Here is a 15,533-nt window from a genome sequence, read left to right on the forward strand (position 1 = left end):
TCAACATTTCAGTTCATGGACGTCACCTGAAAGGTAAACGGATGAACTGCAGAGTGGATGGATGTTGTTCTCCACCCTGTGGAGCAATCAAAGAAAAGCCTCTTGATTGCTGATATTCTCATTGTGTATTAATATTGGTTGATGATTCGAGTCAAGTTAAGTCACTTTTTATTGTCCTTTTGACCATAACTGCTGGTACAGTAAACAGTAAAAATGAGACAGTGTTTTTCAGGACCATGGTGCTGCATGAAACAATACAAAACTACACTGAACTACATAAAAACAGCACAGACAAAAACTACACTCGACTACAGACCTACCCAGGACTGCATAAAGTGCACAAAAACAGTGCAGGCATTACAATAAATAATAAACAAGACAATAGGCACAGCAGAGGGCAGTAAGTTGGTGTCATTCCAGGCTCTGGGTATTGAGGAGTCTGATGGCTTGGGGGAAGAAACTGTTACATAGTCTGGTCGTGAGAGCCCGAATGCTTCGGTGCCTTTTCCCAGATGGCAGGAGGGCGAAGAGTTTGTATGAGGGGTGCGTGGGGTCCTTCATAATGCTGTTTGCTTTGCGGATGCAGCGTGTAGTGAAGATGTCTGTAATGGCGGGAAGAGAGACCCCGATGATCTTCTCAGCTGACCTCACTATCCGCTGCAAGGTCATGCGATCCAAGATTCAGATGTACATCAAGACATACAGTGAAGTGCATCCTTTACGTTAACAACAAACACAACCTAGGGATTTGCTGGGGGGGGGTGGCCCGCAGGTGTCACCTCATATCCCAGGGCCAACTAGGTCACGTGTGCAACGATGTAGTGAAAATCTTGTCTTGACTACCGTTCGTACAGATCAAATCACTGTGCAGTTCATTGAGGTACAAAGTGGAAAAGCTACGAACTGCAGTGCAGGTGAACAGTGGGAGAACACAATGAGGGCAAGAGCTCTTCATACAAGAGTCTGAAGACATGGGATGGAAACTGTCCTTCAGCCTGCTGGCAGGTGATTTCAGGCTTTTGTATCTTCTGCCTGACAGGAGAGGAGAGAAGGGAAAAAGTCCAGCCGGGAATTTTTGATGATTGTGAATCTTTGGATTTTTTTTTACCTAAAGCATGGATGCACTTGTTGAAAATTTTTATCAGTGGGGTTGTTTGATTTATTTCCTTGAGGGAATCTGGGGATAAGAAGATACATGATCTTCATTTGTCTGGAAAAATTCTGCTTTACATTGATGTAATGGATGAGATACCACTTTCTTGTTGTCTTTTATAGTTTTAATAACAGTTGAGCTGGGTTTTGTTGATGTAGAATACCCACTAAGTATATGATGCAAACAGCTCATCAGGACAATATTCAGCTGCTTGATCAATGGTTTACAGTTGGTCAGTGTGTGTCATACCTTGATGCATATTTTTGCCACATTACTAATTATTGAACAAACCTTATTTGGCAATGTGATTATCTGATGGCATATTTACCTACCATCTTTTCTGGGTAAATTCTGGTGACCATTACTGTACATTTTACTGAAGAGCAAGCCATGACATGGCACTTCATTTATTCCCAACTTGTGGCCTAGATCTCTCCTCTTCCCACCGAGGGAAGGTAGGGGCACGTTGGGAGCTTTATGCACGCTCCTATTATTGGTCAAAAGGGTTAAGAATTTCCTTTATCTTGCCTCTGACCACATCCACTGTCAAAAGCAGTCAGTAGAATTTTTCGTAGAGGTTACAAAAAAAAATGCGCCTCGCTACTCTGTCTCAGTAGTGAATATTTCTCAGTGCTTCCTGTTTTCATGGTAAAGATGTCTTAAGGCAACCACTTTTCCAACCCAGCCCATGTGAGATTGCAGCCTTTCATTTAGTTTCATCAGAAATGAGGGATTTGCGCAGATATGCCTCCAGCAATTCCCATTGAAGTGATAAACAAATGTATGTGATTGGATTGCATCAGCTGCAATGTGAAAAGCTTACAGTCGGACCCATAGTCAGCTCTAAGCAAGTTCCTAAGTGTTGAGGTGTTTTAATGTAGAGGAATACCTGCAGACTAACGCACAACATTTTGGAGGAAGTCAGCAGAACAGGCAGCATCTATGGAGAGGTGAAAAGTTTAAAGGGAACAGGAGGGGAAACGTCTTCATTCAGAGGGTTGTGAGAGTGTGGAACGAGCTGCCGGCACGCACGGTTCACGTAAGCTCAATCGCAAGGCTTGAGAGAAGTTTGGATAGGCGCATGGATGGTAAGGTTTTGGAGGGCTGTGGTCCTGGTGCAGGTTGATGGGAGTAGGCAGTCTAAATGGTTCGACATGGACTAGATGGGCCTGTTTCTCTGACTGTTTTAACTGTGATGACTCTTTGAATAAGTAGTCAAAGTTTCATTTATTCGTGTCCATAGATGCTGCCTGACATGCAGAGTTTCTCCAGCATTTTGTATGTGTTACTCTGGATTTCTAGCATCTGCAGAGTCTCTTGTGTTCAGGGTTCCCTATATTTATTGCTTCACAATATGGTACGCAATTTATCTCTTGTTACATATAAAATATGGAAACCCACTTTGCAAGAGGGGGCCATTCAGTCCACCATGTCTGTGCTAGATCTTGAAAGAGCAATTTTCCTGTGTGTGGATAATATGGGGAAGAGGAAATTACAGTTGGAATTGTTAGCATTTCTTTTGGCTTTGACCTTCTAAGATCCTGCTTCTGTACAGTTCTCTTTCAACAATATTCCTCAAGCTTCCTTGACACTTTCAAAAGAAACAATTAAATCCTGAAAACAGTAAGCATCGATTTCTCTAACTTTCAGTGACTTTTCTTCTCCCTCCCCCTTTCTCCTTTCTCCAACCACCATTCTGGTTCCCCTCCTACCCCTCCTCATCTCACCTGCCTGTCACCTCCACCTGGTGCCCCTGTCCTTCCCTGATGCACTATCAATTACTCCAAAAGACTGGAATTAGAGTAAATACTGAAAGGCTTTTATTAACAGTAAAATGGATCCACGTCCATGCTGGATGTCTCTCCTGGACTGAGGGAGGAGCAGTGCCCCAATCGCCTTTATACAGGGGTCTGTGGGAGGAGCCACAGGAGCAGTCAGCAGAGGGGTGTGTCCAGGCATGTCCAGACAGATAACCCAGTTACAACCTATGTACATGGTTTACCACATTCACCCCTCCTTTTTAAAAAAAGAGAGTCCTGCGGGGTGAAGTGACTGACAATATTTAAAACAAGTATATTTACAGGTCAAGTCTATCAGGCGGTCGAGTCCGTCGCTGTGATCTACGTAGCACCGGTGGTGATTGCACCGGAGACGGTGGTCGTGCTGGCTCCGGCCTGACTTGAGGTGCCAGCACGTTGGGTGTCAGTAATCCCTCATGCGTGTGCGTGGCACCCGGTATGGGAGTGTCATGAGGTGTCTGTGTAGGGCTTGGAGTGCGCGGTGTCTCGTGGGTATTTATATCGGTGGGTACGGGGTTCATAGTCACCGTGGAGTGTTCGGGGTAGGGGCCCGGTGCTCCTGCGGGCGCCAGGTCGCGGATGGAGAGTGTGTCCTCCCGCCCATCAGGTAAAACCACGTAGGCATACTGGGGGTTCGCATGAAGTAGGTGAACCCTCTCGACCGTTGGGGAGTATTTATTGCTCCTCGCATGTTTACAGAGCATCACTGGCCCTGGGGACGTCAGCCATGTCGGTAGGGTGGTCCCGGTGGTCGACTTCCTGGGAAAAGAAAAGAGTCGCTTCAAGAGGGGTGGCTTTGGTGGACGTGCATAACAGGGAGCGGATGGAGTGGAGTGCCTCGGGGAGGACCTCCTGCCATCGAGAAACCAGCATTCCCTTTGACCTGAGGGCTAAGAGTGTGGCCTTCCACACCGTGGCATTCAACTTTTCCACCTGTCCATTCCCCCAGGGATTATAGCTCGTGGTCCTACTAGTTGCAATACCCCTAGCCAGCAGGTATTGGCGCAGCTCGTCACTCATAAATGAGGACCCTCTATCACTGTGGATATAGCAGGGATATCCGAACAGAGTGAAGAGCTGGCTCAGGGCTTTTATGACGGACGTGGCAGTGATATCGAGGCAGGGGATGGCGAAGTGGAACCGCGAGTACTTGTTGATTATGTTAAGAAAGTAGACATTGCGGTCGGTGGAGGGAAGGGGGCCCTTAAAGTCGACACTCAGTCGCTTAAAGGGGCGGGTGGCCTTGATTAGTTGTGCCTTTTCGGGTCGGTAGAAGTGCGGTTTGCATTCAGCACAGACTTGGTAGTCCCTGGTCATCAAGGGAGTAAGGCAGGTTCTGGGCTTTCACGAAGGGGAAAAGCCGGGTGACCCCCGGGTGGCAAAGATCTGCATGTAGGGTGTATAGCCGGTCGACCTGCGCGCTGGCACACGTTCCCCGGGATAGGACATTGGAGGGCTCATTGAGCTTCCCAGGCCTGTACATGATGTCATAGTTGTAGGTGGAGAGTTCGATTCTCCACCTTTAAATTTTTATCATTTTTGACTTTGCCCTGCTGTTGGCATACCAGGCTGTAATGCAGCCAGTCAGCACACTTTCCACCACACACCTATAGAAGTTTGCCAAGGTTTCTATGACATGCTGAACCTCTGCAGACTCCCGTGGAAGTAGAGGTGCTGTCGTGCTTTCTTCGCAATAATATTTACACGATGGGTCCAGGACAGGTCTTCAGAGATAGTGACACTCAGGAATTTAAAGTTACTGACCCTCTCCCTCTGATCCTCTGATGATTACTGGCTCCTGGGGCTCTGGTTTCCCTCTCCCGAAGTCTACAATCAGTCCCTTGGTCTTATTAACTTTTTTTTACATATAATGTCAAAGTATGGATATGGAATAAAATGTGCAAAAAGATATAAACACCAGCAGGTATTTACAATGTGAACAACGTAACAGCATTATCAAAAATGATTTCGTGTGCTTATAGTATAGTGAATGGATTGTGGGGGCTAATGAGAATAGTAGATCAGATTAACTGCCCAGGGGAAGAAACTTTTAAGATGATGTGAAGGTTTTTTAATTGTCTGAACTTCTGGTTCTAGAAAAGAATAGTTAGTAAAAGGAAGGAAAACATTTCAGTTTATGGTTTTGGTGTGCACTTCGCTTGAAGGCTCCGTGGCTAAATAAGGTGATGGGTTTTGAGTGTTTAACATTTCTTCAGTGGTCTTGTTTCGAAGAGGGAGATGCCAGTGAACTTCACAAAGAATGCATTCAGCCTCATGAGAATGAGAGTTCTTGCTATTGGCTGTATCTCTCTAAAAGCTCTCTTTTTTTGGGAGTTAACTAAAATTATTTCCAGTTTTCAATTTTACAGAAGCATTTATCACATTTATTTAATGTGATCGGCCTCAGGATCTTTATCTGATTTGGCGCAGTGTTGTTCTTTGCCTTTTGCTTGTGGGATTCCTATCTAGATAATTGGAGTGGGCTGCAGTAAACCCAGTACCTAATGTTGTTCCCACTGGGAATTGTTTTCTTGCAGCTTCCTGTGCACTGTGTATAAAGTTCATGGGAGGAGATTCACGAGGAAGCTGCTTTATTGCCTGTTTGCTGTATTTTATCTGCTGTGGTAATAATTCATGTAATTAATCCTTCACACAGAAGGTCTGGTAGATCATACGATATAGGATCAGAATTAGCCCATTTGGCCCGTTGAGTCTGCTCCAGCGTTCAGTCCTGACCGATCATTTTTAACTCTATTTTCCTGTTTGAGTAAACTTGAAGATAGCCTGCAAAAATAGTACCGGTGCTTATTAGTGTTCGTTCACGTATGCTACATAAATTCTGTTTGTATTGTGTTTAGAGCAATGGTCCAAACAATAGATTATTATGGGAGTCAGAGAGAAACTATTCCCTCTAAGTTGGGGGAAATCAATTATAGGGGGCATAATTATGAAATTCCTTCCACAAAAACAAGTGGGAATTGAGAGTTTGATTTCAAAAGGTTGGGTTGTTAGAAAAATTCTGGACTGAGACAGTTCTTTGTTGGATAAGAGAATTAAGGATTCAGGAGCAAAGTTGGATGATAGAATTAAAATTAAATCTTCCTGTATTCTGATTAATGATTGAACTACAACAATGACAACTTGAATTTTTACAGTGCCTTAATATAACCTGATATGTTTCACAGAAATGTTTGTGTATGAGATTTAGCACCGAGACACACGAGGTCATTGTTTAAGTGACTAGTAACTTACGGAAAGACAAAGGGTTTAAGGAGCATTCCAACAGAACAAAGAGAGACAAGGTTGGTAGAGAGGTTTCTAGAGCTTGAGAGCCCTGCTGCTGAAGATGGGCTCGCCTGTGGTGTGGAGAGGTTAGTCGGCTTGAGGCCCAAGTTGGAGAAGTGCAAAGATGTTGGTGCAAAGGGAGCAGAGAGGCCATATAGGGATTTAATGACCAGTATGTGGGCTTTTAACACTGATGTGCTCTTCAACGAGGAGAGAGTCAGCAAGTAGAGAGCTGGTGGGTGGATGGAGCTTGCCCTGTGGTAGATTGCTTTCAGGACAACCTGTAGGTGACAGAGGGTACATAGGTGGTTAGTGTTTAGGAATGGCCGGGGGGGGGGGGGGAGGGGGGGAGGGGGAGAGAGAAACACGAAGGAACACAGGTAAGCATTGGAGCCACATTGGACTGGACTTGATCTTCAGGGGCTTGCTCAGTTCCAGTATAACTGTGTATCCTAGTCATATTGCAACTCCTGTTGTTTTTGCCAAGCCTTGCTGATCGAGCTGATTGCAAGAATGAAGTTGTCGAATTGTCAACTATCCAGCTCATACCACATGTCCAATGGTATCATAGTTTGAAAATGTTGCTGACTTTTTTTGTACTGTGTTGGAGAAAAGAAATTAATTAACACTTTCTGATTTGTACATTTAATGGTGAATTAAATATAGTAACTACTGGTGAGTTGGAGACTGTATCAAAGCTGCACATTCTTCTTCAACTCTGTGTAAGCCTATTATTTTCTGGTCTTTGCCATTGCAAATTTTTAAAATTTGATGTAAATGATTAATTTGTATGGAAATTGTACTTCCAAAACAGTGGTTACTTCTCAAGTCCAAGGACATCTTGTGTACCTGTGTAACTTAGAAGACACAAAATTGGCATATTTGTGTAGGATTCTGAGAAAAATTCTAGTCAACCTGGCCATGTTGTGCTTAGGCTAGTTATGGTGTAGTTAGGTTTCTGTCCCAGAATCTAAAGACTACATCAATCTTTTATATGTTGGGCAAATTCAAAGGAATTAAATGCCTTTAATCATTAAATCTCTTCTGACTGGTTGGGAAATGTGCCATCTTTATCTGGTTTGAGCAACATGTGACCTTACTCCCTCTGATAACTAGCTGTTAACTGCCTCAGTTCACGAACGGTTAATAATGGACAGTAAATCTTGGCCATGCCAGTGAAACTGCATTCTTTAAGAGGTTATAAAAATCTGCAGCTATGGAAAAGTACAACTACTAAATGGAAGAAAACTGGAAGCTCACTAAACAGTTCACAGGTCTCTCCCTAGAATTTAAGACCAAAGGGATCATGTTACTGTGACAGTTAGTTGACACTACAGTTTGCAAATTTCACTGACCTCTTTTGTACCGCAGTTAAAATGTAGTTAAACCTTCCACCCATTTAACAGCAATAGCTTGGCTTTAAATTTTCATGGCTTCCTCGAGAGACTGGCCTGTCTGTTTGAGAAGGTGGGATGTTAGGAAGCCGCCCACCATGAGATGGAACTCGACTAGAGGATTTACTACAAAATTGCTGTTACATAAGGAGTTAAAGGATTTTGCCTGGCAATGAAGAAATTTCCTCTTCAAGGATATGGCCTGGTTAGGTAAACATTTGACATGAGTAATTGATATTCAGTTTATCTGCCAGCTGTGACTCCTTTTGGAGAGTATTTGGATGAAATCACCCCAGCAATTCTAGGCCTGGATTTTATTTTTTATTTGGAGATGCTGCACGGTAACAGCTCAACAAATCTGTGCTGCGCAATTACACCCTTGTGACCAGTTAACCTACCTACCTGTACATTACAGTGTAGCACCTGGAGGAAGCCTATGGGGAGAATGTACAGTACTGTGTATGTCTTGGGTACATGTAAAAATAAATTCTGTAAGGCAAAGATGTTTTCAAAAATAATTAAGTTTCTAAATATCAAAAAATTACTATAAACAGGAAAAAAATCATATCCATGTTTGGCGTGACCACCCCATTGCCTTTAAAACTGCATCAATTCTCTTAGGTACACTGTCAAAGAGAATCAGCTGGTAGGGTGCTCCAAGCCTCTTGGAGAACTTGCCACAGTTCTTCAGCAGACTTTAGCTGTCTCACTTGCTTCCATCTCTCCAGGTAATCCCAGACAGCCTCAATGTTACTCAGATCAGGATACTATCTGTTGCAGAACTCTTTTCACTGAATATATTTTTTAACTTTGGGGTCATTGTTCTGCTGTGGAATCAAGTTGGGACTGATTGTACTTCTCAGCTTTGAGGATGTCATTAATTCTAAACAGATGGCTAACTCCATTTGCAGAAATGCAGCCCCAGACCTGCAGGGAACCTCCATGCTTCACTGTTGGCTGCAGACACTCATCCATGTAGCACTCTCCAGCTCTTCTACGGACAAATTGCTTCCTGGTTGAAACAAAAATTTGAAATTTTGACTCGTCAGTCCAAAGCATTTGCTGCTATCATTCAGCATCCCAGTCCTTGTGTTTTCATGCATAGATGAGTCTCTTGGCTTTGTTTCCACTTTGGAGAAATGGCTTTTTGGCAGCAACTCTTCCATGAAGACCACTTCTGAAAAGACTTGGGACTGTAGAGGGGTGTACTTAGTTCCAGAGATATCTATGAGTTCAGAGCTGATAGCAGTGCTGAGCTTTTCCGATTTAGAAGGAATGTCAGTTTGACGTATGTCTCCCGTGGCTGACCACTGCATTTCTGTTCCTCAACCTTGCCTAATTCTTTGTGCATTTTCAGAAGAGCTTGGACAGCACATCTTGAAACAACCATCTGCCTCAAACTTTCTGTTTGGGAGAGACCTTGCTGATGCAGGATAACCACTTTGTGTCTTGTTGCTGTGCTCACTCTTGCAATGGTGTAACAATTGATGATTTGAAGGTTAAATTGTCACATCTGCCTCACCCTCAACTTTTAGTTTGGTTGTCCTTTGCCCAGTTTCATTCCTTCTACATCTGTTTCTGTTTCAATTAATCAGTTTAGTTCGTTCAACATGCTATGTCATTGATCATTAGCACCTGCTTGTTATCTTTGTTTAATCAAATACTGGGCTATATACCTACAAAGTAATCACATTTTTATTTGAAAAGTGGTCTAATACTTAATATGTTGCTATCTTTAATGAACATTTATTTTTTTGGAAATTTTCCAAACATTAATCTTTTCTACTAACACACTAATACAGAAAACAAAAAATAAAAATCTAAAACAAAATTTATATTTTTTTTAAAAAAAGCTATTGCACCTAAGACTTTTGCACAGTTCTGCACAAACTCCTCACCGATGACGACAGGAATTGAGCCCAGGTTGCTGGCGCTGTAATAGCATAGCCTACCCTTATTGCCTTGGCATGCGGCCACATGCAGGGCGCGGGATTCAGGGGGCAATGTTCAGTTTACCATTCCCATGGCACATCTTTGCTGCTGTCGGTAAGATTTGATAACATTCATTGCAACAGAAAGGGTGTAGAGAGGCTGCAGAATGGAGCCACCCCTACCCATCGCCAAGTGGGGGAATTGGATCGGAAGAATTTAAAGGGTCAGGTTACGGAACCACTCCATAGCAACTGGACCCCACCCATTGGGGGGAAAAAAAAGAAAAACTATTGGAAAGAGTGACCAAAGTAAGACTAGTAAGTGTAGAAAGTAAGACTCTGCAATTAAGATATCTGTTTTTGCCAACTGCGTTCTGAGTAGTCACCCAGGACACTCATTAAGACTGCAGATTTCCTGTATTGTTCCAGCTGCAGCAATGATACTGGCTTCCAGAAGATGATGACAGTATGTGGAGAAAGCCCGCTTTCCAATTTCCCTGTGCTAGACAGGGGAAACAGCTATTTGAACTCCTGTCAGGAACTGTGTGGTTTTCCAATGAAGAAATGTTCTTGTATTGCTTTATTTTCATCAATATTTGCTGCTTTCACAGTATATAAAATATGTTCTCAGCGAACTGGAGAAGATTGCTATTGGTTGAACCAAAGCTGAGATTTATTATTAGTTTTATTTGTCACATGTACGTCAAAACATACAGTGAAATGGGTCATTTGCATCAGGTCAGATTTGTGAGGATTGTGCTGGGCAGCTCACAAGCATTGCCACACTTTGGTGCCAACACAGCACGCCCACAACTCACTAACCCCGGCTGTTTGCCTTTGAAATGCGGGCGGAAACCAGAGCACCTGGGGGAAATCCATGCAGTCACGGGGAGGACGTACAAATTCCTCACAGACAACGGTGGGAATTAAACCCTAAACTTACAACTGTGCTGTCATCGTGTTCTGCTGACTGCTACACCACTGTGGGATCCCATTTTTTAAAAAAATGTTGATATGTTCAACCCTTCTTTGTCAATTTTCTTCTCTTCTCTTCTCTTCTACATTGTAGTGCCTTTCACAGTTTTTATTCCAGAAAGGTGCACTTGTGCTCTTTGGAACATAACTCCTTGTTTCAGAGTTTTCAGTGCAAACAGTTTCTCACCAGCAATCTTTAATTAGCTCATAATCTTACACATACTAGTGAATAATACCTATGTTTTTACAGGTAGTTCTTGTAACTGGATCGGTCTGCTAACTCAGCACTGCACAAATAGGTGGTGGTGTAGAGAGAGTAAAAGGTAATGGAAAACTACAGATTTTGTTAGGTACAGTTGCAAGAAAAGGTTTATGAACCCTTTGCAATTACCTGATTTTCTGCATTAATTACTCAAAATGTAGTCTGATCTTCATCTAAATCACAATAGTAGACAAACATCAGATCATTGGCTTGTTGCATTGTCCAACCTCTGTTAAGCTTCAGGTGACGGACCACTACCCTGGCATTCTCCTGTAAAATCTCTTGATATAACTGTGGTAAACTATGTATACCTGTCTGGACATGCCCCTCTGCTGACTGCTCCTGTGGCTCCTCCCACAGACCCCTGTATAAAGGCGATTGGGGCACTGCTCCCCCCAGTCTCCGAGATGCTGTGCTCCGTTTTGCTGCTAATAAAAGCCTATCGTTCGCCTCCCGTCTCCGAGAGTTATTGATGGTGCATCAATAACTTTGCTATCAATGTTCCCTTGACAATTGTAAGCTGTCCAGGCCTTGAGGCAGCACAGCAGCCCCAAACCACAATGCTCCTTCCATCATGGTTCACAGTTGGGATGAGGTTATGCTGTCGGTGTACAGTGTTTTTTTTTCCCTCAAGCATAGCGGTGTGCATTTCTGCCAAAAAGTTCAACTTTTGTCTCATTTGTCCACAGACCCTTGTCCCAGGAGCATTGTTGTGGGACATCCAGGTGGTCTTTTGCAAACTTGAGACATACTGCAATGTTTTATTTTTGGAGAGCAGTGGTGTCCTTCCATGAACACCATTCTTGTTCAGTGTTTTTCTTACCGTGGACACATGAACAGAGACTTTAGCAAGTTCTGGAGATTTCTGCGGGTCTTTTAGTGTTACCCTTTAGTTCTTTTTCACCTCCTTCAGCATTGCACGTTGTGCTCTTGGTGTGATCTTTGCAGGATGCCCACTCCTAAGGAGAGTAGCAACAGTACTGAGTTTCTTCCATTTGTAGACAATTTCTCTTACTGTGGACTGGTGAACTTCTGGATTTTTAGAAATACTTTTGTAGCCTTTCTTATAGCTTCAATTCTTCTTCTAAGGCCCTCTGAAAGTTGTTTTGATCGAGGCATGGTGCACATAAACAGATCTTTCTTGAGAAGAGCAGGTTCTGTCAGTAACCTGACTTTGTGTGTTTTTTTATATAGGGCAGGGCACCTCTACAACCCACACCTCCAATCTCATCTCATTGATATGAACACCTGGCTCCAAATAGCTTTTGTAGAAGGCATTACCCCAGAGGGTCACATACTTTTTTGAACCTAGACTGTGATTGTTTAAGTGGTGTACTCAGTATTGATGAGAAGTACAATTGTTTGTGTGTTAGTAGTTTAGGCAGATTCTGTTTGTCTATTATTGTGACTTGGATGATGATCAGCCCACATTTTGAGTAATTAATGCAGAAAACCAGGTAATTGCAAAGGGTTCAGAAACTTTTTCTTGCAACTGGCACAGTGCTTTCAATCCAGATAATTGTGAGGTGTTGGATTTTGAGATATCATACCAGGCTTCTCCAGTGAATGGTCGGGCCCTCGGGAGGACTATGGAAAAGGGGGACCCTGGAGTGCATTGCATCGTTTGTTTAAAAGGGCATCACAGTGTAACATGAAGTACACAAGTTGGGAAGTTATGTTGCAGTTGTATAAGATGTTGGTGAGGCTGCATTTGGAGTACTGTGTACAGTTTTTAATCGCTGGTATAAGAAAGATGTTTTTAAATTAGAAAGAGTGCAGAAAAGAATTACCAGGCTGTTGCCTGGTGGGCCTAGATTACAAGGAAAGACTTAGTAGAGTAGGACATTAGGGACAGCACAGTAGTGTAGTGGTTAGTGGTTAGCACAACACTTTACAGTACAGGCGACCCCAGTTCAATTCCCACCACTGTCTATAAGAAGATTGTACATTCTCCGCATGGGTTTCTTCTGGATGCTCCACTTCCCTCCCACAGTCCAAAGACATTCCGATGGTGGGTTAACTGCTTATTGTAAATCGTCCCATGATCAGGCTGGAATTAGGCGGGGAGGAAGGGCCTATTCTGCGATGCGGCTCAATAAATAAATAAATGTTCCCTGGAAGGTAGGAAATTCAGGGCTGATCTAAAGGCATATAAGATCGACAGGAGTGTAGAAAGCGTGTGGTCTTTTACCTGCTCCAGTTTAAGGTTAGAAGTGAGAGGTTTAAAAGGGAATCGAGGCAGCTTCTTCATAGAAAGTGTGATGTGTATTTAGAATTAGGTAGCAGAAATGATGGTTGAGTTGGGCACATTAGCAACATTTAAAATCATCTAGGTAAGAACATACATAGGAGAGGTTTAGAGAGCAGTGGAGCATACCTGATCATTTGGGACTAGCTCGCTGGGCAGCTCGGCATGGATGAGTTCGACCAAAGGACTTGATGCAATGTTCCCTCTAAGGTGTGCACGCACGCACATATTTTGCTACTAGTGCACAAAGGAATTTAAACCGTGCACACTAGGTTGTCCTCCTTCTACTTTGTTGTCACGTTGAGTATATTTAACGAGCGTACACAATCATATTTCTTTTTCTGATTCTGATGCAGATGGTGTTGACAACGTGGAGCTCACGATGATTTGTCTGCAGATTTTAGAACTAGCTTATTTGTACAGTTTTTATTGAAGAAATCATTTAGTATGCACACGTTGTTATCACTGGCCAAAATAATAGCACAGCACAAGATTTTGTGCACACGGGTCATTACAAATTAGAGGGAACATTGGCTGGATAGCTCTATGAATATGTCGGAATTTCTTTCCTCCCAGAAATCAATTGGCATCTATTTCAAAGCTTTCACTTTGGCCAAAGGGCAGAGCAGCTACCTAATAGCTTTTTATTTGATTCAGTGTCAAATTTTGTTTCATAATGTTCTTGTGGGGTTACTTAGCCTCTTTCATTGCATTAAACTTGCCTCTTAATTGCAAATAGATATTGAGGATTTAGCTGCCAGTGCTGCATTGACTGAGGTGCCTGCTGTAGGTAGCTCCGTTCATGGGACAGCGACTCAGATGGATGAGAATCAGGTTTATTATCACTGACATATGTCGTGAAATTTGTTGTTTAGCAGCAGCAGAACAAGGCAATACATTAAAAAATACTATAAATTACAATAAGAAATATGTAAAGTAAATAGTGCAAGAAGAGAGCAAAATAGTGAGGCAGTTTTCAATGGTTCATGGTCTATTTATCTGATGATGGAGGGGAAGAAGCTGTTCCCAAAATTCTGAATGTGAGTCATCAAGCTCCTGAGCCTCCTGCCTGATGGTAGTAATGAGAAGAGGGCATGTCCCGGTTGCTGAAGGCCCTTAATAATCGATGCTGCCCGCTGGAGGCATTGCCTGTTGAAGATGTGGTTCTGTGCTGAGGAGGCTGGTGCCCATGATGGAGCTGGCTGAGTTTACAACTTTTTCTAGGCCTGTGCATTGGAGCTTCCTTACCAGACAGTGATGCAACCAGTCAGAATGCTGTCCGTGGTACATCTGTAGAAATTTGCGAGAGTCTTTGGTGACGTACCAAATCTCCTCAAGCTCCTAATGAAATATAGGCAGTGGCGTGCCTTTGTAATTCATCAATATGCTGGGGGCAGGGCCAACCTTCAGAGATGTTGGCATCCAGGGACTGAAATTGAGCAGATTTGCCCATTGGCAAAGTGAGCGACTCGGGTAGCAAAATGCCAGCACAGGGAGCTGGGCTGACTGGAGCGATGCCTGTGCATAGTTTAGGCATCTTCTCAACACCCCAAAACCGGCTGGTAGGTTAATTGGTTCCTATAACTTGGGTTAATGTGTTTGGGGGGGGTGGAGTAGGGATATGGAGGAATTGAAAGTAAGTTCAGTAAGTTGATGAACATTTGTTAAAGAATTAGCTGCAAGTTTAGAGGGGAACAAGGACAAAGGAAGTGGGAATACTGGAACTTCACCTGTGAATCCAACGGCTGAATGACCTGGTGGTGCATTGTTATAGGATCAAAGCTGTAATTACACTCATCCAGCTACCATGACCAAACCACAATGTCTACTTGGTTCCACAAGTAAACACTCTATTCCAAGTTCTTCCATGACAAGCAAGTGGTTGCCAGTGGAGGAAATGCTTCAGAGTTATCAAAGCCTCGTTAAAAATGTAACATCCTCACTGACTCACGGGAATCAGTGCCCCGTGAGGATGAGAGGTGACTTGATAGGTGTGTGTAAGATGATAAAGGAGGTACACATAGACTGGACAGCCTGTCTTTTCCTTGTGCAACTAACACAAGATGATTGGAGGGAAGTATAGGACACCTTTGGAATATGGAGGGAAACTGGAGTATCTGGAGGAAACCCCTGTGGTCATGGGCAGAGCACACAGACTCCTACAGGCAGAGGTGGGAACTGAACCTGGGTTCTGGGTTGTGGTCTCAGCCCGAAACGTCAACTGTACTTCTTCCTATAGGTGCTGCCTGGCCTGCTGCGTTCCACCAGCATTTTGTGTGTGTTTCTGGTGTTATAAAGCATTATGCTAGCTGCTATACTACTCTGTCACCCTTGTTCTAATTCATCCAGAGTTATTCTAATTCATTCTCAGGGTCAATGCAAAGTGGGCATAGTGGGTTTTTTTTATATATCCATAACTAGATGCCCCTGAGAAGATGTTGTCGAGCCACCTCCTTGGGCAACTGCATAGGGTGAAAGTGTTTACA

At 43.3% G+C, this 15,533-nt stretch overlaps 1 protein-coding gene across 1 annotated transcript in view; it reads left to right on the plus strand.

Annotated features, from left to right (window-relative positions):
- wbp1la (WW domain binding protein 1-like a) overlaps positions 1–15,533 on the plus strand; it is a 119,994-nt gene that overhangs the window by 65,183 nt on the left and 39,278 nt on the right. The window lies entirely within an intron of this gene.

The sequence above is a fragment of the Hemitrygon akajei genome, chromosome 23, assembly GCF_048418815.1.
Source record: "Hemitrygon akajei chromosome 23, sHemAka1.3, whole genome shotgun sequence".
Lineage (NCBI taxonomy): Eukaryota > Metazoa > Chordata > Chondrichthyes > Myliobatiformes > Dasyatidae > Hemitrygon > Hemitrygon akajei.